Genomic DNA, 25544 nt, shown 5'->3' with positions numbered 1-25544 from the left:
AAAAAAAAAAAGAGAGAGACAGAGATAGAGAGACAGAGAGAAGAGGTGTATGCTGACAGTCTTTGATGACGTTATGTGTGTATTTACTTTTTACAGGGAGAGGATGTTAGGAAGCAGGGAGAGGGGGAACACAATGGCAACATGATTTAACATCTACTAAAACTTCTAGAATTAGTAGGCAGGAAACAACCTAGGAGAATCCGTCAGAATTCTCATTCTCCCATAGCAAATAAAAGCCTCCAACTCTAGACTTATTCCTATTTTTTTCACAAATAAAGAGGTACATTTCTTGCTCAACTTACATAATTTGTAGAATATATATGGTACCTAGTGTAGAGAAATTTAAAAACCTTATCACTCAACTTTCAAATGACATTAAATTCTGTTACCACTTTAACAGATGGGAAAACAGATTTGAAGCAAAAGTAACCTAAGTTCTTCAAATAATTCCGTTTGTCTAGGTTAAAACTGGATTTAGAACACAGGACTACTGATACTCAACCATATGCTATTCCACCAGCCTTGACTACTGAATGAGCCAAAGTTTGGCACTTATTCCATGGTCTCAAGAGCTTTAGCAACCCTAAAAATTAATTTTCAATGAATCCCTACTGTCTTTTATTACGCACTTTTACTAATTTAAACCTATTACTTTAATTTAGATATCTATGAAATAATATCCTAGCACACCTTACAGGAGAGATATTAAATAGGTATTCTTAATTTCAGTATCAATTTTGGCACTGAAGATGCCTGCAAAATTATGGAGTACATGTATGGCTATCATTAAATAGATAATGATAGAGGCAATACCAGGAAAATGTGGTCATAAAAGTCTTAACCTTTTTTCTTTGAAGTAATATTCTATCTCAGTTCAGTTAATATTGAAAATAATAAGTTGTAACAAGACAGTTTTCACTTAACCTCTAAGGAGACTAGTAATTTAGAGTTATTAAAAATAAGTACAAAATCTTTGGAGCTATTGTGTTAAGAGTAAAGCCAAACAAACTGGTGGTTACCAGAGGGGGGAGGGGTTGGTGGGGGCAGGTGAAATAGGTGAAGGGGTTTAAGAGGTGCAAACTTCCAATTATAAAATAAATAAGTCATTGGGGATGTAATGTACAGCATAAGGAATATAGTCAATAATATTGTAATAACTTTGGTGACAGATGGTAACTAGACTTATGTGATCATTTTGTAATGTATATAAATATCACATCACTATGATGTACACCTGAAACTAATAGGATATCATATACAAATTATATTTCAATTTAAAAAAGAGTAAAGCTAAAAACATACAAAGACATAAGCTGTATTTCTTAGGATAATAGTGAGCAATTGGGTGGTAAAATTTTGGGAAGGAAGTAACAGATGCTCTTAAAATTAAAATTTTAGATGAGATATCTACATGAAATAGCTAGAGTAAACTACTCCGTGAGATAAACTGGGGTGAAGTGGCATATCTGAAAGTCAATCACATAAGGAAGAATTAGATGAGATCTCCAAGTACTCCCAAAAAGGCTACATGGAAATGAAGGCAATTTCCTCTCTCTATAAATGCAGCTGGTTTTCCAAAAAGTGCTAGTAAAAAAAGTCTTTGGAGGTAAATGCCTTCTGAAACCTCAATGATAAATTCCCTTCATACCTAACCATGAGGTATAAAAGAATAACTTTCTAGGAACTGTGCAATAGCAGTTTTGAAACTTTTCTTCCTTTGCTTTATTTCTCAATTTGTTCAATAGCATTTGAACTCAAAGCAAACTTTAATTAATATGGCATGTGCACTATGGTAAAGTTAGTTACAACAAGAAACATAACACGTTAATTTCTTGCCTTTTGATGTTTTTGCTTTTTTAACTAAATATTTGCTTGAAGGTAATGTTTCACTGTATTGATGAAGATTGGGAATATGTATAAAATTTGTTTTTACTATTTAATTACTTTTGTAAAAATAATCCTTCCCCTATTATTTTAATAATAGTATTTTTCAGTATTAACACAAAAGCCTGGGATTGATTCTTTAGACTGTTTTTTTTCAGTCCTTAGGGCCTTAATGAATAAAATAACATTAGTTCATTATCCTAGAGCCAAGAAACATAATCTTGTCAGATTTCATACACTATGCAAGTTTTCACTTAGCCTTTTCTTTAAATGGAAAATGACCAAAGAAAAGAGGAATCTAGGAAGCATATGAAACTTCTGTTTACTAGACAGTAACAATATTATCCACCAAAATATATCCATTAAATTATACTACAATATACTATATTACAAAATCTGCTATATTATTTCCTGACATTAAATTAATGTAATTTATTATATTTAATTTCAACTATTTTTAAATAGTAATATTGTCCCTATGTAACTAAATTGGCTCAAATAATATTTGGGATTTAAATTCTTTTAAAAAGAACACAAAGGCAATAAGGTTTCCCATTTATAAATGAATTACTTAAGAAGAATAATAGTGCAACAAACTACTGAACACAAAGATATTTAAACATATAAGAGTTGATACTAAAGCCTTGTATTCTGACTCTCAGTTAAACTCTCCTATCAATCACATATCCCATAGTCGTCTTCAACGAATGCCAAGTGTTTAAGCAATGGGGTGCCAGGCGTCGGAGTATATCCTTGCATGAGGCAGTGAACAATCAGGGTAACGGTGTTACAACTTTGTGTTCTCAATGAACAAGCCTAAAGGCCATCCTAAAAGCCTCAAACAAATCTCTACTCCTCTTGAGGCTAAGTAGGTGAAATAAAGTATCTCTTCCTTCTGAATGAGGGTGCATATACTCAGCCTTGTCCTGGTTCTTTAGGTCTATGACCTATAAGGGTAAACTTGGGGGAAATCCTGTCTGATTATATGTCTAAGGACTCTCTCCCACAAACTGGTTACCCAAGAAATTCCACATACTTCTAGAGTTCTTCTACAGCCAAGAAAGATTTCCTGGTCATTAATGGGCTTGTTTTTTTGGAAATCTTAAGCTATAATTTTACAATTTATGTCTCAAACATCCTTGACACCATCCTGCACATTAAAGTACTAGTAATCTGTATCTTAGTCAGCTGTCCTCATGGCTGCACATTAGGGCGCTTTGAAAAGATAACTCATGCCTTGGCTCTATCACAATAATTGAATCATGATTAGGGCCTGGATAGTTCTTTATTTTAAAAGCTTGCCAGGTGTTTAGAATCATCATCCTGGAGGTTCTAGTTCTTCTCTCAGACTGTCAAAGTCTCTAAAGAATGTATTACAATAAAATAACTCCACCATAAAATTGACGAAGAACAATAAAATATTATTGAGAAATCTAACAAATTAAAATTTTAAGAAAAATAAAAATGAAAAAATTAAAATTCATTAAAAATAGGCAAAGAATCTGAATAGATATCTCTCCATGGAAGATACACAAATGGCCAATAAACATGGAAGATACACAAATGGCCAATAAACATGCAAAAAGATGCCCAACATCATTAGCCATCAGGGAAATGCAAATCAAAACCACAATAAGATACCATTTATACTCAATAGGAGGCTATAATCAAAAAGACAGATAAAACAAGTGTTGGTAAGAATATGGAGGAATTAGAACCCCCATTCACTGATATCAGGAATGTAAAATGGTGCAGCCATTTTGAAAAAAATTGGCAGTTTCTCAGAAGGTTAAATGTAGTTACCAAACTACCCAACAATTCCACTCCTAGGTATATTTTTGTTGTTAGTGCCGTGGAGTTGATTCCGACTCCTAGCGATCCTGTGCACAGAAGAGCGGAACCCTGCCCGGTCTTTTTCCACCATCCTCTCATCTTCTGGCACTGTATCAGACAATGCTCCACTGCTATTCATAGGGTTTCTGGCCAATTTTGGGGGAAATGGGTGGCCAGCTCCTTCTTCCTAGTCTGTCTTAGTCTAGAAGCTCTGCTGAAACCTGTCCATCATGGGTGACCCTGCTGGTATTTGAAATACCGGTGGCACAGCTTTCAGCATCACAGCAACGGGCAGCTCCACAGTAGGACAACCGACAGACAGGTGGTGTGGTTACCTGACCTGGAAACAAACCTGGGCCACGGGGGTGAGAGCATGGAATCTTAACCAGTAGACCACCAGGGCTGACAGATATATGTAGATATATACTCAAGTGAATTGAAAACATACATCTACACAAAAACTTGTACATAAACGTTCATAGCAGAAACAAGCCAAATGTCCATCAACTAATGAATGAATAAACACAATAGAACATTATTCAGCAATCAAAAGGAGTTAAATACTGACGCATGCTACAATACGGATGCACCTTGAAAATATTATGCTATGTGAAATAATCCAGTCACAAAAGATAAAGTGTATAATTCCATTTATATGAAACATCCAGAAGAGGCAAATTTATAGAGATATAAAGCAGATTAGCAGTTGCCTAGAGGCGAGGGCAATGAAGAGAAACAGCAAGTGACTATTAATGGATAGAGGGTTTCTTTTTGGGGTGATGAAAATGGTCTAAAATTGATTTGTACTGATGATCGTACAACTCTAGGACTAAACTAAAAAAAAAAAACACTGAATTCTTCACTTTAATTGGTAAACTGTACGGTATGTGAATTATATCTCAGTGAAGCTGTTATAGATAATAAAATTCATTAACAATGTAACTTCAAACTGAACATTTGAGTAAGCAAACATTAAGAAAAAATACCAAATTTTATCTGTTGATATTAGTTTGCTCTTCTAAAATATATACTCTATATTCATCTATTTATATAAAGCTGTATTTAGATGTAATAAATTACCTGACATAAAAAAACTGGAAAATCTATAATCCATATATCTCTTTTATCCATTTGTTAATTTCAGATAAATAATGACTTTTCTCTTACCCGAGGAGTAGCAATTTTATCTGAGTAATTTTATAACTTAAAGGAAATAGATTCTTATCAATACCAAGCTTATATTTAGGGGAGATTTTTGATACATTATCTACAAAGTTAGTTTTGAGTGAATATCTGAATAGACCTTAAACATTCTTATTTTTTACCCACATCACTTTGCCAGACACGGGCTGGTTTCCTCTCCACCTCCTTCTCCTCCCATGAGCTAACTGAATACTAGATTCAGCTTCCTCAGCTCTTACTCCATTTCCAGATCTGTGATTTTAAGCACAACTGCACTTTTTCTGAAGGAATTATGTGTATATGTCTGTGTGTAAAATATGAGGCTTTGCAGATGTTTCCGGCCACAGTTATGCAGCTGCAAAGAGTTTATTAATTATGAACTATAAGTGGATTGTTCTGTAATTGAAACTTTCTGGGCTTTAATATTATTGCAGAATCTACATACATACATAGGGATTCTAACGAATGCTGTTATTTATGGCAGACGGACATCTTAATTCAGGCAAAGCTAGTCTGTTTCCATAGGAGTTTGCAAATATTTGTGTCATATTAATGTCTATGCTTCTATAATGCAAAGGGGAAGGCACAGCTTGTAGAAATAGTACTCCCACTGCTCAAAGTGCTGACCTCATCCGGGATGGGCAGCTCTAGAATCTGTATTTTAATCCTACTGACAGTGCCTCAGTGGGAATAATTACAAAAGTATGCCTGAAAGCCAGACCTCCTGTCACTGATATGCTATGATTTTTCACATTGAGAATGAACAGCGGGCAAGGAGGATAAAAACAACATGATGTGACAAGTATACTACAGTTTGTGAGGCACCATCCATATTACCCCACAACTAACCTGTAAGAGTTTAGGAAAGAAATGATGCAGAATACAAAATTTATGATAACAGGTGCTCGAGTGCTGAAAATAATTTGGGAATTTTTGAAACTAAAAAGAAAAATTAATTTCAGGGCATTATAAATATATATGTTATTTGTGTTATTTAATTGAGTACTTGATGTTTTATTGATACTATATAGTGGAAAAGAAGCACACATAAAATAAGAAGCTTAAAGAGTTTTATTTTTAAGATTTAGACTGCAAAAGGAAATAAAACAAAGCATTATGTAAACATAGTTTTTTCTCCTTTATTAAATTATCAGTTTGGAATACGCTAGGAATTTTGCTGAACTTAAAACTACTAGAATGTCACCATAATTCTGATGTGATTACCAAAATGATTTTTAAAAAGAGGAAAATACTGTCAAGTTAGAACATTCAAAATCTCTTTTGTCTTCTTATTCTACTTTATAAATATTAGGCTATGTTAAAGAGGTAATGTGATACAGCAAAAGAGAACTGGATTTTAACTCAAAGATCTGTTGTTCAAATCCACTCCACCACTCAACTGGCATGTAATTCGGACAAAGCCACTTCACATTCCTGGGCTTCAATGTCCTTGTTTCCTTGTTATTAATTATTAAGTGCTATAGACACACTAGGGTTTTTTTTTGTATTTCTATTTTCAAAAGGTTGTTTTAATAATAACACAGTAATCAGTTATCTAGCTGTTAAACTCCCATACAGTTGTTTTCATTGAAATGCTACCTTTAAAAACACATACACTTCAGGGGCTAGCCCGGTGGCGCAAGCGGTTAAGTGTGTGCACTCCACTGCGGCGGCCCGGGGTTCGCCCGTTCAGATCCCGGGCATGCACCGACGCACCACTTGTTAAACTATGCTGTGGCGGCGTCCCATATAAAGTGGAGGGAGATGGCACGGATGTTAGCCCAGGGCCAGTCTTCCTCAGCAAAAAAGAGGAGGATTGGCATCAGATGTTAGCTCAGGGCTGGTCTTCCTCACAAAAAAACAAAACAAAAAAAAAAACCACATACACTTCTGCCACCATCACCACACCCTCTAAACCCCATATACAAACTCATACCCACTTAATCTTCCAGAGGTGCCTCAGCAAGAGCGTGAAAGACAGGTTCTAGAAGTGCCGTCCTGCCTCTGTATGCTCTCCCTGACAGGCAGCGGCAGGTACTGTGTCAGGGGTCCCTCTGCCTAGCGATTCACCTCCAGCTCTCCCTGTGTATTGTGGTCAAACCCTGCCTGTGTTCCCAGAGATGTGCACGTTCATTCTGGCTCATGCAGGTAAGCATCCAGAAATGGAATTTTAAAATTATGTAAATTACTTAAAAATCAACTACCATAAAAGGGAGATTCAAAATGAAATCAGACCCTTCTGGATCTTACTCAATATTGTCCTCATGGGTCCATTCTGAGAGATCAACCTACAGATAAAAAAAATGTATTAACTGTGAAATCTCAGATTTAGTAACTCCACTGGAAAAGAATTAAAATAAGGTAATCTTAATCCTACTTCAAGCCTATAGCAAAATTGTATAATTACAGGGTTCCCATGGACTAAAAACACTTAAATTAGGGGAAGCTAGCTAACCAAACTCAAACATCATATGACTTACTTGTGGTAACTAAAAAAATGTGGCTTATTTTTGAGTATTATTTTTATTTCACTAAAAGATTTTCTTGAGGGCATGTCATTATGAACAAGAGCTGCAAGAAGGAGATTTCTTAAAGCAATTGGTGTTAGGAAGATTTCAGACAGGGGCACTGTCTAGTTTATTTTCAAATATTTCTCTTATATTTATTATAATACCATAAGTTTTATAATTTCAGTTTCCTTATTCATTCTCATTATGCTAAATTATTCCTCGCAGTTTTTTTTTTTTTGTGAGGAAGATTAGCCCTGAGCTAACATCTGTTGCCAATTCTCCTCTCTTTTGCTGAGGAAGATTGGCCCTGGGCTAACATCTGTGCCCATCTTCCTCCACTTCACATGTGGGACGCCTGCCACAGCATGGCTTGATAAGGGGTGCACAGTTCTGCACCCAGGATACGAACCTGCGAACCCCGGGGCCATCAAAGTGGAGCACGTGAACTTAACCACCACACCACCAGGCCGGTCCCTTCCTCACAGTTTTGAAAACATAACAAGAAAGGTCAGACAAGGAAGGCTCTACATACGAAAGATAATGTAAAATATCTAAGTGAGAATACCTCTTTTGAAAGATCAATACTTGTGTTTTAACATAGTCATTTTTAAAACATTTCTTAAAAGATAAAATTCATATTCTGAATGATAAACATTGTTAATTTCATCACATAAGGCCTCACTTCAACAACCCTGAAAAGGCATTATGACTTGTCCTTTATATAAATTGTAAGTTTGGCTTCCCCTCTAGCATGTGCTAGCTGTGTGACCTTTGTAAATTTGCTTAAGTTCTCTGAGCCCAGTTTTTCCATATCTAAAATAGAGGAACTTAATAATAAGACTATCTCACAAGATTGTTGTGAATTAAAGTACATTAATTCATGTGAAGAACTTAGAACAGTGCCTAGTGGAGAATAAACACTCGATAGTTAACTATTATGATTATTTCACAATGTCAATCTTCACGCAAAATTTTAATCCCACTCTAGTTTCTACCCCTGATAAACACTGAGCCACTTCCCCATTATCAGATGTGTATGCAAACAAGAAAAACAAATTAATTATTAGGCAAATATAGCCAAATTACTCATTCATTCCCTGACTAAATAATTATTGTTTGCCTACTCTTTGCATTGTGCCAGGCAGAGGACCAAAGTTATATCTGCTGAAAGACAAATATAATGATCTCTAAATACTGTATTACCTTTTGACCAAGCATCAAACGGTATAGATAATCAGCTGATTATGTGCATAAACTAATTAAATTTCTGATATTTCATAATAAATTACTTATATAAATTATAAATATTGTGCCTTAATTTGTATCTTTTACAATGTGCTTAATTATCTCCTATTTCAGTGGTGAATACAGACTCCAAAGTCACCTTTCCTGCCAAAGCTGTAGCATTTCATCAATGTGAAGTGAGAAAACTATTTAGCACAGGTAGATATGCAGGAAGTGTGTGTAGGGACGTATTATTGACCAATTATATTTAAACTGGAGAGCTATTTGTGGCAGTTATTGGCTTGTTTTTCAATGAGGCTAATAGTAGATCCGGCAATATCAGAATATTCCATGAGGGCAGGTTACTTCAAGTTCAAAAACCATCAGCTGGATGAGGAATATGTATATAAATACAAATGTCTGAGATTTCATTACATTTAATAAATGGAACATTTTTAGTTCCGTTCAAATAATTAAAATCAGACTATTTTGTGAGTGATTCATCAATAATTGGTTTTTCTCCTACAATATACTTAAATCTACATATCTGCAGAAAAAATTTGCAAGATCCATAGCCAAAAAAAAAGAATAAATTCCATCTTAATTTCTTAAAATAAAGAGCAGTTCTTCCATTTCAAGCAGCGTAAAACATGGGCTCTTCATCAGTTTTCTGCGATAATTTCAAAAATGATTGAGACAAAATCATCAGGTTAAAGCAATCTTTCTAGTTATTTTGTGAAGGCTATTTTTCTTGTTATTTAGCCAGTTATAAAATGTGGACCAATACTAAGTCTTGTGAAGCAAATAACCCTAAAGCGGTTTAAGGCAGTTTGAACATGTGGGAAGATAAATAATCATTTCTGTTATGTCAGTGGAAAATTTTCTGAAGACCATAAAGAAACCAGTTTACCCCGAAGCATGACATTTTAAAAAGATGCATCAGGACAATGAGGAGATTCACTCAACCCTTAATTCTTAGAAATAAAAGAAAATAACAGGCAGAATAAATCCTTACAACACATGACGTTGTTGAGCTCAATCCTTTTTTCAAAAAAGGAGTTAGCTACACATACACACACACACACACACACACACACACACACACAAAGCAAACAGACATATACATAGATACATACATATATATGTATATGTGTGTGTATATATACATGTGTGGGATATTAACAGAATTGTTAGAGAGAAATAAAATAGTAAGAATTCTCTCACTGGATTCCCATACTTTCTACTCCTTAATAATAGAAAACCAGTTAATTGCTAATTTTTATCTCCACACCAAGCAAATAATCTGACACAGCTCTATCTGTATCCTATGAACTTTGCATCCATAGCATTTTACAAAAAGATGACTTAGGTACTACTAGAATATCCTTTAATATGTTTTTTAGTAAAGTCTTTAGAAAAAGTAGCGATGCCAGATATGTAACGAGACATCTAGTTTAGTTTCTTTTTTTTTAAGAATAAGTCATCCTCCGTGAATCGGTTAAAAGCTTTACCGCCTCCCTATATGCTAACCTACTAAAACTACTGAGGAGGACAGTACAAACTGGTCTGTACAACACACACAATTATGGCATTAATGCTGCCATAATTATTTCCTCACGTGTGTCTCCTCCAGCTCACTGTGAGCTCCTCAAGGGCAGGGATTATGGTATGTATCCATGGATTCCACAGCCTAGCACAATTCCTAGCACATAGCAGGAGGTTAACTTATATTTATGGAGTGAAAGAACCTTTATTCATCCTATAGCATTATGCATCTGGAAATAACCATCCCACTTACCAAAGGTTAATTCACCGACACCACTTAGTAACTTTTTTCTAGTAATCAGATCAACAGAAATGGCATGGCACATTCTTAGTAGAGTGCTTGTACAGTCCTGACCGCATCAGTTAAGGAAAGACATTTCACGGGCTCTTATTCTTAAGGAGTTCCCTGTTATGCTGTACAGGGAGACAATTGCACAGCCATGTTTAGATTAATGCTTTAGATGATTTCTAACATGATTCTATGCGCATCCTTAACATAGTAATATGAATAAGTGAATGAGATGCAAAATATTTTATAAGAGTATAATTAAAGCATTTTCTTTGAACATGGGAGCGGGAAGGTCCAAGAGAGGGAAAACTATTAAGTTGTAAAATATAATCATAATAAAACTTTCAGTGTAAGGCTCTTTTCGAAGACAAAGAGCTAAAGAATAATAGTTCCCTCTCCACCTTCTATATTCTTAAAAAAGACCATTTTTCTTTAAATATATGACCTATCTAAACTCAAACATAAGAATATTCTAGTTTTAGATAATCTAGAATTGCCATATTCTAGAAAGTACACAAATACTTTCATTTCTGTTAGTAATTTGGAACTACACAGGCCACTATTAAAATAAATTCTTGTAATTAACATTTCTATCGGAAAACACAGAAATATCACTGATGCTTTACATTATGAAAAATGATTTCAATTTATTTCATACTGGCTCTTTTTTAAATTTTAAAAACAATTATTGTAAACAAAAAAACTAATTTAAATACAATGGGCTGTTACATCTTTTGTTTTCTTTTATTATGAGCACAAACACACACATATATCCACACACCCTTCTGTACATTTGTATTTTCCCATTCAATTTCAAATGTCTTTAAGACAAATTAATTCATTTTGCCTATGACCTATGGGAGGGAGGGGCATGACAAAACTAAGAGTTAAAGCCTATTTATATGTAAATATAATATTTCACTTTTTTCAAGTAGAAACTTAAACCTAACAGGAAAACTGGATAAAACATAAAGTACCTTAACATTAAGAGTGAGCTCAGAAAAAGTCACGTCAAGCACTACAAAGTATTGAATTCAACACACACACGCCCACGTATTTCAATCTGACATAACAGAAATTTAGAAGTGAAATACTGCTTTCTCACAGAAAAGGATAATAATGTAAATGTGTAGATTTCCAAATAAAAAATTTGTTGAAAGTTCTTACAAAGAAAAGAATAAACTAGAATATAATGATTGATTCTATCTCTATACTAATGGTGTTATAATACAACAGTATGTACAGAGAGCTGATAGTGCATTAAATCTTCCTAATTAATTAGAATCAAATCATCTCAAAACCTACCTAAAGGTTTGGAAATATCAATTTATACTACCCAGAAAACAGATACTAAGAAAGGAAAAAAGCAGCCCAAAGACTGCACCCAAATGAAATGGGGAAGAACATATAGAAGAAAAGCAGACGACAGATTTTGAAAACATATTGTCACAGATGGATACCAGGAGGAATGGGTCAGAAAACATTAGATATTAGAAGAGATTCTTTTTTCAACATTTAAGTTGAATTACCCTTTTGAGTAAATGTTCAACAAAATAATAAGAATACTAGTTGTACATATGTCTAAATAAACAGAATGTCTAAACGCCACAGTGTGATTGACTTAGTCCTATGTAATTTAGGGATAATCAAGCATTATATAAGAAATTGTGAAATAAACATCTTTGTGAGTGGATATACGCCAGTGAAAAAATGAGTTATCTCATGCTTAAAAATTTTCATGTGCTTTTATTTCATTTTACCAAATTGAACATAGTACCTATGGTATGACAAGACCAAGGGTGATCCTTGCCAAATGCCAACAATTACGAAAGGAGAGAGTCCTAACCTTGTAAGAATATTTCCTTCTGTTATTTTTCAACATTATTTTTTGTAGGTTAAATTAGTGGTCCTTTACGTAAGAGGCTAAAAAGTGAATCTTTTCAAGCTACAGATATCAAAGGAATATGTCAAGACACAGTGTCAATAAAGGTTTTGAAGTTCTTGGATTTCTCCAAGAATAAAATCCTTCCCTTAACATACAAACAGATACTGCTGAGTGCTATAAAATATTTTGCAAAATTAGAATTTGGAGGAAACGATTTTTTATCAAGATAAGGTGCATTGCCCTTTACCTGTTACCTTCATTATATCGTTGCTTCATAAATTTTCCGTCTAAGTTATATCTCCAAATGGCATGCAGTTTGCCCAAAGTTTTGAATAGTTAGTTTTCTGTTCATTCATGAAATGTGTTGTACTGTGCTTGTAGTTGTAATGACCTAAGAGCTATTTAACATGGTTAAACATTCTACTTTTCACATGGAAAATATAATAGTTGAGTGAGTTCATATACTGGCATTTGCCTTAATAACTATATCGCAAATTGATTAATTTTAACTAAACTAATTCTTCCATTACTCTTTGAGATAAAGTTATATTGCAAAGAGAATAGAGCATTCTTAAAATACATTACTCTTTTCTAAATCACAGTATACAGATTTATGATTTAGATAGAGTGTATAATTCTTAAAAGAATTGTCAAAATAGCTGTCTAGAAAAGGGTTTATATACTTTCTATTCAAATATTTAATTGGGAAACATAATAATACAATAAAAGATATCTATGTGTTTTGACATAGTCAATACTTATAACAATTTAAATTTGAAATGAACCAGTAGACATCACATTTTCTTCATAGTTTACATTACATTTAATTTTATTCAGATAATCTAAAATTCTACTTTGTTGCTTTAATATCAAAAGCCAAAAATAACAAATTTAACAGAAGACTCTAAGGGCAACAATTCTTATCTTTTCTGAAATCCAAATTCAAGAATTTGGTCAAGTGGAAAACAGATTTGTATCAAGTATAAAACAGAAGCCCTGATTTTTCAGAAATAGTGAATCCTACACTTAAATTTCTTCAACCAATACTTTGTTAGGGCAGGAAACCTTGTATGCAGTAAAATACTTTAAAATCATATTTCTTTTATTCAATATGATTTGTGGAAATACTATGGAACAGTTTTTCAATCTTGCCATCAATATATATAGATGGTCCCCAATTTAGCATGGTTGAGTCACGATTTTTCAACTTTATGATGGTGCAAAAGTGATAAACATTCAGTACAAACTCTACTTTGAATTTTGATCTTCTCCCTGGCTAGCGATATGTGGTACATACTCTCTTGTCTGGGCAGTGCCAATGAGCCGCGGCTCCCAGTCACCCACAAGATAACACGTAAACAACCGATACACTTACAACCATTCTGTACTCAGACAACCATTCTGTTTTTCACTTTCACTACAGTATTTAATAAATTACATGAGATATTCAAGACTTTATCATAAAATAGGCTTTGTGTTAGATGATTTTGCCCAACTGTAGGCTAACATAAGTGTTCTAAGCACATTTCAAGTAGGCTAGGCTAAGCTATGATGTTCAGTAGGTTAGGTATATTAAATGCATTTTCGACTCACAATATTTTCAACTTATGATGCGTTTATCAGGACATAACCTCGTCGTACGTTGAGGAAAATCTGTATATTCTTGATTCTCTGTAATTTAATACATTACTGTCAGCTGTTTACCACATAGGATTATCATATAGTGTTATGAAGATAATTTAATTAGTGAGCTTAAATGATAATATCAAAATTAGAGGTATTTTTAGCTCTCAGGATTTACCAATATCTCCAAAAGTTACTTCTCTAGAATGACAAAGGTTTATGCTATATTTCTTACTCTCCCTTTTCTTCTGGTGCATTCCCTTCTGAAGAATCACAAGCTTAACATAAACATGCCATTTATTAATGGATTAATATATTGTTGCATACTTTTTTGCAAAAGGTAAAAAATTTTTACTCCATATCTCATTTTACATATTAGACTAACATATGAAGGAATAAATCCTTTCACAGTACACCTCAGTTCAGTGTTTCATACGTACACTTACTATTAACTTTTGGAGAGAAACAGAATAATAATAAATAAAGAAGAATTTATCAAATGTCAGAAGAAATAAGAAGATAGTAGAATATTGAATTCCCAACCAACAGAAAGCACTAAAACAACATGGAGTCTCACAAAAGATATTTAACTAGAGCATTATTTTTTCTTTTTAGATTCAGGTTCAAATTTAGAGATATCTATATCAAGGAACAAGCTATTTGGTGCTGAACGTCCTGAAGGAGATTCATTACAAATATATTTGCTAAAATTCCAAACCACACCACTTCAGTGAAGGCATATCTGGCCTCTGGTCTAGGCAACTGAGTCCCTCCTCTCTCTTCCCATTACTATAATTAAGCACTATAGATAAGACATATCTATAGCTACACCTATCTATCTATATACCTCATGCTGAGTACATTATAACCTCACTACAATCTTTCAAGATAATTGTCATATTCTTCAAATTAAATGTGAAAGTGTTAATTATATTTCCTTTATTTCAGAGGAGCTTGGTTCTTTGAAGTCTTCCTTCTGAGAAGGAAGCTTAGCGTAAAGACACCAAGCAAGTCTTTAATACTGCCCAGGATGTTGGTGCTTTGTGTGTATTTATGTAGACTGAAATTTTATTTGCCAAGATAGAAGAAACTTGTATATATGAGTATGTACTGATGGTTAAGAAAAAGTTCATAGAACAGCAGAGGATAGTCTTTAAGAGTGCAAGCTATGGAGCCAAACACCTTGAGTTCAAATCCTAGGTTCAAATGCTGGTCCTACCACCAGACCACTAGATAAGAAACCGCCTCAGGAATAATAATAGTTTTTTTCCCAATAGAATTGCTATGTGGACTAAATTAAAGAGCTTAAAACAGTGTCTAGCACATACTAACAAACTAATTACTTTATATGTCAGTTAATATTATAATTATCATTATTATGTCAACAAGTAAAGAACACTTTTTTTTTTAATTAAGATAATTTTGCTTCCACTAAAACATACGAAAACTTCTGGAATATTCTCCAACATTTTTGCAATTCTGTTTAACTTCATCATTACAGAAACCTTGTGGCTAAATGTCTGAAAGTTTCAACTTAGGAATTCCGTTAAAAGTTTCAACAATTAAAAGAATTATGTATATTAGGTTCTCTAAAATAACATCATTTAAAAAAAATCTTCATTTGAAAATTAACCTATTTTCCCTTCTGCTGTTTTGGTCTAGACAAACTTCGTTTAGTATGTTATTTACGTAGAGGTACAACCCTACTCTATATTCTACAATAAAAGGAAATATGCTAAACACATTTCAATCTGTGTGACTTGCCACGTAACACCAAAATAAAACAACACAACACACACTGATAAAAACTCAGAGATTTGAAAGGGTCAAGAAAAGCCCCAGTATCTTGCAGGCAGCTATTACAGATACAACATTCGCTGAAAAAAAAAGGGAGGGAGAGAGAGAGAGAAGGAAAAGTCACAAAAAAAGAACAGATTTCTATGATAATACAATTGATTTTTCAAGTCAGTTCATGCTTTTTCTTTGCTACCCTTAACAGTGATGTAAGCATCCATATACAATTTGATATCAATCTGCATCCACATCTGCCAAGTCTGACAATTTTTTTTCTAAAGACAACTAAGAAAAATGAAAGCTATCGTTCTCTTTCTTCATGACCACAAAAGGAAAAAAAAGAAAAATCATAGTATTTTAGGACTTCTGTTGTGATTTCTCTTAGCCAGTATGCCCACAGAACCTTCATTGTAAGAGATTTATGATATATGGATATGGGAGAAGTTACGCAGAAGGAGGTGGTGTAGCCTTAGAATTAATAACAAGTCTGAAGATAATAAGCAATAGAGAAAGAAAAAGAACATGCTCCAGAAAGTATACCATACCATCACTAGCAGTAATCAAGTGACAAACTGTGGTTTCATTTTCACATAGTAGTACAACACTGGTAGTCTGCAGCCAAACAATTGACATGAATCCTTTGAGAAAATAACTCATCATAATGTATGAGAACAGAAGGCAAAGATGCTTCTCCTACCTATAGGAATATATACAGCTGATTTTCTGGAAAATCATGTTGTTCCCTATAAGATAAACATTCACTGTCTTCCATATCAGTGTATTTGAATAAAAATAAAAACTATACACATAAGCACACACTCTAAAACTGAAGCCCAGCTTTTGGGGAAATGTAAGGCCACTTCAACTCTTCAACCCTGGGCCCCAAGCCAAGATTCAGGTAGACTCATGTGCTCTCTCCCTGCAGATGCTCAAAACACAAACTAATCATCCTTTCTTTTCTAAAGTTCCCATCATCCATTCTATTCCTTAGATGTCTTTTCTTTCTGAGCAAGCAGCTCAGAGTCCTCACCACTTCCACATTCCCAGCAATATCAGAGGGTAGTCACATTGGTCCTTTACATTTTGCTAATAATCACCAAATAAAGATCTAGAAATAATTTACATGGGTATTACAATGCTCCAATATATTACAAAGTTTTCCTGTCTATAGCATAGGAATATAATTTTTAATTCTCCAGTGCAATACTTCTCCAGTGAGGGTGATTTTACTCCCAGGGAACATTTTGCAATGTCTGCAGACATTTTTCTATAGCTATGAGGGTGGTGAAGTTTCTGGTATCTAGTTGGTAGACACCAGAGATGCTGCTGAATATCCTACAGGGCTCTCGACAACAAAGAATTATCTGGCAACAGTAACACAATGACAGAAAGTCAATGTGCTGGAATGAAGAATACAAGTGGAAGAGAGGCAAGTGATGAAGCTGGAAAAAGAGGCAGGGGCAGGAGTCAAGAAGTTTTTACTTTATTCTAAGAGGTATAGAAAGTCACTGAAGGATTTTTATGAAGAGAGTGTTGTGATAAGACTTGCCTTTACAAAGATCACTTTAACTACAATGGATTATTAGCAGGAGGCAGGAAAAGAGACTCAAGAAAAGGCTGTGGCAGTGATTCAGGTGAAAGACGACGGACTGTAATAGGATGCACGAGTTTGTGCCTCCTGGACACTCAATAGATCTTTGGGAGGCAGAATCAAAACATTTTTACTAGATATTCCTGTCTCTACTCTTATATTTTCCAATTATGCAGCACACGCCAGCAGATTCGATTATAAAATGTTGGAAACTAAAATGCAGTTTGCACTACAATAGCTAAGAGGGCCCTCACAACATTATATGAGATAGGCAAGGAGAGCAAATTCCCCTCATTTGACCGATGATGAAAGTGGAGGCTCAGAGAGATTAAGCAACTTACACCAATTTATGATGTTACAAGCTGGTAAAAGCAGGCTTAGAACCCAGCCATCTGTTTCTGAATCCAGTTCTGTTACTAGTGGTGTGTTTCTTCTGGATCTAGATCTCTGCCAGAGTCCTGTGCTGTTTGTTGTATACTACACACTCTGGCACCTGATTACTGTCCAGTATAATTTTTGAATTATTTCATACATACATATGTATATTTAGTAACTATTCCACATAAAAGTGGAAATAAAAGCATAAACTCTTATTATACTGAATATAACCAAATGAATAAATTCATAAAGAGACATTTATATTAATATAAGTAATACAGGAAGAAGAGATCTATTAGCATTGTCCAGGCTAAAATTATGTTTCACATGGGTTAGTTGGCAGTATGATCAAAACATAAATATTTAATGATATATAAAAATCAAATCTGCCTTCACACAAGTTCTCTCTAAATGCATATTAATTCCAGAAAGGCAAAAACATTGAATTGCCTCTTCCTCCAAAACATAATTCTTCTTTCCATTTAGTTGCATTTGACAAGTAATCCTATAAGGTGCTTTACATTTTCAGCTCTAAATTTGACTCCAAAAAACTATAATTAGTCAGTTTGCTATCATGAAATATGAAGACCTGAGTCACATAACTTAACTTTAGGGCATTATAATTACTTTTGTTAGTGGATATAATTACCAGTTACACACGCATAAATTTTATTTTCGATATGGTAGGTAACAATAACTTTATATTTTAAAAAGCTAAAATATATAAGAATACAGTTTAAAAAGTGATTATTTTGGAAACGTAAAATGTGTGGGAAGAGGAAGTCCAACGCTTTATATAAAAAGTGACTATATAATTTATTATCTAAACCAGGACGCTTTCAAGAGTGGAAGAGGAGCTATTAATAATAAGAACAGAATGAGTGTTACCCTAATCACTCAAATGAGACAACAATAAAGGGAAATGGTTTTTCTAAGAGTTCCTGAAAGTGTAATGATGAGGCCGGTTAGTAAAATTCACTTTAGTATACAACTATGATAACTAAATAACCTAGACATACACCAAAGTTCTGAAATTTGGAGATTTTGGAAATTTTACCAGCCAGCTCCCCTACCGATGTTTTTAGAAATGAGTTAGAATCAATATCTTTAATAGTAACAACCCACTTAACACTGAGTTTAAAACTGAGAAGTTTTTGTGGTTGTTTTGTTTTAACCTTTGTCCACGATAACAAAAGCACCCTGGTCTAGTGCTAAGAACCTGGGTTCCCTGCCACAGCTACAAAACAGATTTCCATCTCCAATAACATTTTAAAAATCTATTATTATTTCCATTTAACTCTTTTCAATCTATAAGAATACCCAATCAACTTTGAAAAGCAAAGCGCAAACACCAAACAAATCAAACCCCATTATGTCTCTCACAATTCTTGCAATTCAGTTCTCAACTGTCACAGGACAAAGTAAATATTTTGGTAGGCGCAAAGAAAAATACTTTAACTCAGACTACTAAGGTGTGAGTCCTGAAAAATAACCACTTCCAATATATAATACAAAAGCAATATGCTATCACAAAAGCATTCCTCCACGGATACCAGACATTTTAATCCGTTTTTGTAAGGAACAGGAGGTATTAAAGAGTTGAAACAGAAACAGAATTTTTTAAGATGCCTGGAGAAAGAAATATCCATTAGTAAGCAGCATTCTCACTGGGATTGCCTTTCTTGAATATTCTCCATCAAGGAGATGAGAATATCAGTTTTTACACTTCAGTCCAGGAAAGTGATAGTCTGAAATTAGAGCTGCTAAAAACAGGCAGGTACTGTGAAATTCAAGGAAATGCTGCATCAAGGAGCTAAAGGAATGAAAAAAGGATAAAATTCTCTTTATCCTTACAAAATTGGCACATTATTCCAAGTGAGGTAACAGGCAGAACCTCACAGCAGATTAAAAGGAATTTGAGGACAAATGTTTCATTCAGCAGGCCTTTCTATATAGCAGATAACTTTCCACCCAGTAAAGAAAAGCCTTGTCTTTTATTAACTCCATTTGAAGGTTTGTGTTACTATATAAAACCCTTCGTTTTTCATTTATTCGTGAACGTATTGGCAAGTACCGCAACATCATTCATACTTATAAAATTCAACATGGCAGGTGGTCCTTAATTTTTCACTGTAACTATTAAAAGCTCTGCAGAAGGTGGCTGCCTTGTTGCCATTTGCTTTTCATTTGGTTCAGTTACCATTAAGCAATGCCTCCTGAACATTTTCGGAAAGCATCCTCTTTAAAAATAATGAAGTCCTCTTTAGAAAAAATATACAGCAGATTTTTCTGAAAAATGTTTACTGCTCTAGTCACAGGTATATTCATTTCAAAGGATCACATTTGCTATTTACAAATTCATCACTTTCAGTGCTGCACGAACATCTGTCCTTGACAACACAATTGCAAACTGAGAAAATCCTAAGCTGATAAATTTTAAGTTAAAAGGAAAATAAGTAATAAAAGCTAGTTATTGTTTTAAGTTAATAGATAGGTAAGTGATACACATCTCATTTTCATAAATTGAGAATGGAAGAGAAATGATGGGGAACACAAGTAAGATCTAGTGGAATATGCCTTTAAAAGATCATATTGTGTTTTACTATCTTCTCTGAAATAAACTAAACATTTCTCTTAGAAAATCCATTTCATTTCAAAATATGTCCTTAAAAACTAGGACTTTTCAGATTTATTTATTCTACGGGGCAAATAAGCGGTTTCTTTTGGTACTGTGATTATTAACACATGTACTTAGTAATTCTAACAACTGGACAATTAATAAACATTAGCAAATTAATCACAAATTAAATTAATCACAAATTAAATCACAAATTAAAAAGCGTAGAAACTTTATATCAGAGGTTGTTGGAACCAATGAGTTAATAAGTTAGGAGAAGAGATGATTACATTCTGGAACTCTGTGACAGAGTACCCCTCCCCCCCTTTTTCTTATACCCTGTGATCCTCTCATCCCAATTCTTCTGCTCCACCTTTTGGAGAGATAAATTGACAGCATCCCCATCTGTCAACAAGCACAGCCATACTCAAGCCATCATCATCAATCATTTTTTCATTTCCCAGTCACAAACTCTGAAATTCCCCACTTTGATCTCAGTCTTGAATCTTGTTCCTTTCCCCCTTTTAATCCAGCTTTCCATGCCCTTCTCCTTCAAGAACGCTAGATGATTATTTCCCCAACTGTGTTTGTAAACATTGCTCCAAATATTACTAAGACTTGTATAAAAAGGATTTATCTTAAAGTCAACTATCTACATTCTATCAATCAAATAAGTTTAGAAAACTTTGGATAGAAAATGTCCTTATAATACTGATCTCGCAAAGCTTTTGTCTCACATTATAAACCCTCCAAAAGGGAAAAGAACCCTTTTTATGTGGACCATCCAAATAATTAAATAAACTTTTATCCACTCTGCTAACAAGTTTACTTTGTCATTGCTCTCTTTTCTTCATGACAACTGTCCATTCTCATTCCAGCCATTTTCTTACTTTCCCATTCATTCCTTGGCTCGCCTGAATTTGGTTTCTGCCCTCATCACTGTCTAGATGATGGAATGAGACCCTATTTATCCCATATGGTTCTGCCTGAAGAACTCTGTCACCAGGATTTAATCTTACTTGTCTTCCCAGCTTTTTCTATTGCTTCTGTTTTCACAAATATCCCTGACAAGGTGCTAGTGTACCCAAGTCATTTCCAAGAGGTATCACTAACTTTGCACACAGCCGCCATCTACAGCCACACTCATTTTAATGGAGAAGCGCAGACTTCCAGGTTTTCTGACCTGACCAAGGATGAGACCTTAGCAAAAGTGGGTATTTGAAACTACTCTTTCCTTCTTTGTCCACTGCACCCAATCAAAAAGTCTTTATCCTATTTTAAGAGCCCGCCATTAAGAGTGGTCAACTGGACCAGCCCATCATTTGATGAGAGAGTCTCATTCCCCACTGCCTTAAATCTTCTAGGTAATTGACATCATCTCACACACCATCTAATAGTGCAACTAAATTTACCAAGCACTTGTTTTGTCCCTGGGATGTCACTCAGTAATACATATGCATTATATAATTTAATATTAATATTGGATAACACTCAGAATCCATAGATTCTACCATGATTTCCCAATTCAAGATGAGGAAACTGAGATTGTGTGAGATTATGTAATTTGCCGAAGGTCACAACTAACAAGTAGTAGAATAAGAATTTGACTCCAAAGCTCTTGCTCTTCACCACTAAAATGTAGTTACCTTAGGCAACAACTTATTTTTCATAAGAAATATACAAATAAAATATTCTGAGAATTCTAGGAGAGGAGAGATTAGTTTTGACCATGAACATCAGAGAGGGCTACCTGGAGGAGTTAATACATGAGCTTTTGAAGGATACACAATATATGAATATTTTATGAGCATACGGAGCAAAAAGAGTGCCAGGAATATGAAACAAGCATGACAAAAATATTTGAACCAAAAAGTAACAGTTACATTTAGAAACTATTGACAAACTAAGCTGGTTTGGCTGAACCAAAGTGGACTTAAAAAGGATAGTAGTAAAAGATAGGCTCAAAATTCTAATATCATGTGTCACCCTTAATATCTTGTTGTTTCTCTAGGTATTACTTTACCTCCAAAAATGTGGCCGTGACACATCCCTTCCCTCCCATTCTCAGTAATAGGTCTTTGTTCAAAGTCTTTGCCTAGAGTCACTTTGCTGCATTCAGTTGCTCTCATTGCTAATCCAGTGTTCACCTCCCTTAAAGTTATCACTACAGCACAACTTTGATTATATGCTCTCCTTAAAAATTCTTGATGATTTCTCCATAACTACAACAGGTAATACAAATTCCTTAGTACAACATAGAAAGGCCCCCCAAGATTTAATCCAACTTATGTTCTATTTTCTTAGCTTTATCACTAGAACCCTCTTCACATATACCTTAAGTTATCTGATCACCAAATATGACCTGCAATTTTATCCATGGCCTACCTTTGCTCATAATGTTCACTGGGCCTGCAAGGGCCTTTGTATGATTTCATATCTGCCTATTAAAACTCAATGCGCAGGCCATCTCCTGCAAGCCTTTATTTCTTCTCCAGTTGAAATTTATTTCCTTACTAAATTAGAATTTATATACAATCTACCATTTTCTGACTTATATTGTAACTAGTTATTTAAATTTGATAAAAATATGAAGTCTACCTAAGGTGCACAGAATAGATGCTCAGAAGTTTTATTTTTCTGGTTTGTTTTTTCAACCAATGAACGGGGAGATAAATTTGGGAAGGAACTGTCAGCAGGAGCAGAAGTTTTCCCAACACAAGTCCTATACTGGGCAACAGCTGTTGTGACGGGAAAACACAAGCAGTTGGCAGCTTTCACCATCGACTCTACTCATCATAAGTTTCCCAGGGCTGCAGAAGCTTCTAAGACTGAGATCCTGAAATGCTATCTTCCAAGCATCTGAGTAGAGAAGGCTGATCTACCAAAAATTATCTAGGATTAAGCAGGGCTAAAGGCCACATGTTTAAATATCTTTACAAAAACTCATAAATTACACCCTATGATATGATTTACAGATGACTTATCTCCCTAAAATATTTTCTGCAGTCTAATATGGAAATTAGTGTTAATTCCTTAAAACAAACCTACTGAATGGCATGAAAGCTAAAAACTGTATTTTTGTTGGAACTAAGAAACCCATAGAGGGGCCGGCCCGGTGGCGCAAGCGGTTGGGTGCGCGCGCTCCGCTGCGGCGGCCCGGGGTTCGATGGTTCGGATCCCGGGCGCGCACCGACGCACTGCTTGGCAAACCATGCTGTGGTGGCGTCCCATATAAGGTGGAGGAAGATGGGCACAGATGTTGGCCCAGGGCCGTCTTCCTAAGCAAAAAAAGAGGAGGATTGGCGGGTGTTAGCACAGGGCTGATCTCCTCACAAAAAAAAAAAAAAAAAAAAAGAAACCCATAGATTTTGGATATGCCATATCAGACAATGAAAAATTGGTTGCAGGGCTGGCCTGGTGGCGTAGTGGTTAAGTTTACACACTACACTTTGGCAGCTCGAGGTTCACAGGCTCGGATCTTGGGCGCAGACCTATGCATTGCTTATCAAGCCATGCTGTGGCAGGTGTCCCACATATAAAGTAGAGGAAGATGGGCACGAATGTTAGCCCAGGGCCAATCTTCCTCAGCAAAAAGAGGAGGATTTTCAACAGATGTTAGCTCAGGGCTAATCTTCCTCATCAAAAAAAAAAAAATTGGTTGCACTACAAATACAAACATATGTGTAATATACAGAATATGCAAAGATTCAATATGCCATTGAAGATGATCATTACAACGTATTCAGTTCCTTTTAGTAGTTAAGTTTATAATTAATTTGGTTTCCTTTTTGGAATATACAATTATATACCAATTTCTTCCTTACACAAAAAGATAATGCTTACTTTTGGAGAATTAATATATAAAATCTATCAGAACTCATACTACCCATTCACAGCTATTCTATAAGTGATATTCATTACACAAAACAATGCAATTGACTGCAAATGTATAATAGCTTGTTAGTAACAGTTACAGCTCAAGGACTAGTAATCTACAAGAGTAAAATATGTGTGTGTATATATATACACATAGAGAGGGATAGATTTTTATGTATTTTATATATTATGGTGTATTTAAATAATCTACTTCTCTGTATCATCCAGCAGACAGAAAGGAATCATGAAAGTTAAATACTTCATAATTTTTTAAACCCTGTGAAGTCCCTGTTTTCCCTCTACAGTTATAGTGGTTCATTTACTAAATTGGTCTAGACTGTATTTTTTTAATTAATACTAAAATATTCCTGAAAGTAAGGAACCTTGTATTTATTAAAAGAATGGTATCCCATATTTGTAAACAACAACCAAAAAAAGTACTTGCACTGCACATGTTAATGAAAGGCAAGGATGGGTTAATTTTGTCATGTCCCACTCCCATGCTTCTTTTTTCTTTGTAAAATTATAGCCAGGTTAGATAGACATATATATATATATATATATACACACACACACACATACATACATACACACACGTAAGTATAGTAATACATGATCAATGCAGAAAACATAAAGAACTCAGAATACTCCAAAGAAAACTAAATATAACCTATACCTCCAATGGCCACAGATGATCCACGTTAATGATTTTATGTATAGTTTTGCAGTCTTTTCCTAATACTGATATCACACTTCTTTTTGCACTGCTCCTTTACTTAGCCTAATATGGTGAATATTTTCCCATGTAAAAAATTATAATTTAAAGACATGATTTAAGAGTATATAAGACATCTAACAGATATCTCATAATAGTTTTAAGCTCCTATTCTTGGACATTTAGGTTGGTATTTCCTTTTTAAGAATTGAAGGTCTTTTTCTTGCCTTCGAAGAGAATCCCTATTATCATCATAACTGTCATCATCAAAATTACTTGTTGGACTTAACTGGCAGTTAACTGAACATTGGATAACACATGTAATCTTTGTGTCCTGCCATATAGAAGTTAACTAAATAACTTCATTTATATGTTTAATCCTTCTCTTCTCTTTCCTGAGTAGGTAGAGTGAGGCAGGTAGGGTGCTAGTTGTGAAGGATATAAAGAAATGTCATTATTCTGTAGTAACCTATAATCTAATGGGGCACATTACAGTAAAGCTGATACACACTGGAAACATGCCTGACCAGCACGGCTGTACTTGTGGGGAAGGGGACAGGGAGGGAAGAGAGGATGATGAGATCAGAAAAGTCTTCCA

The 25544-nt window shown here is 34.5% G+C and overlaps 1 protein-coding gene across 4 annotated transcripts in view; it reads right to left on the bottom strand.

Annotated features, from left to right (window-relative positions):
- EPHA7 (EPH receptor A7) overlaps positions 1-25544 on the bottom strand; it is a 169225-nt gene that overhangs the window by 111479 nt on the left and 32202 nt on the right. The window lies entirely within an intron of this gene.

Source organism: Diceros bicornis, chromosome 23, assembly GCF_020826845.1.
Source record: "Diceros bicornis minor isolate mBicDic1 chromosome 23, mDicBic1.mat.cur, whole genome shotgun sequence".
Taxonomy (NCBI): domain Eukaryota; kingdom Metazoa; phylum Chordata; class Mammalia; order Perissodactyla; family Rhinocerotidae; genus Diceros; species Diceros bicornis.
Note: the sequence above shows the minus strand (reverse complement) of the source record. Positions and strands in the feature narration are given on the sequence as shown.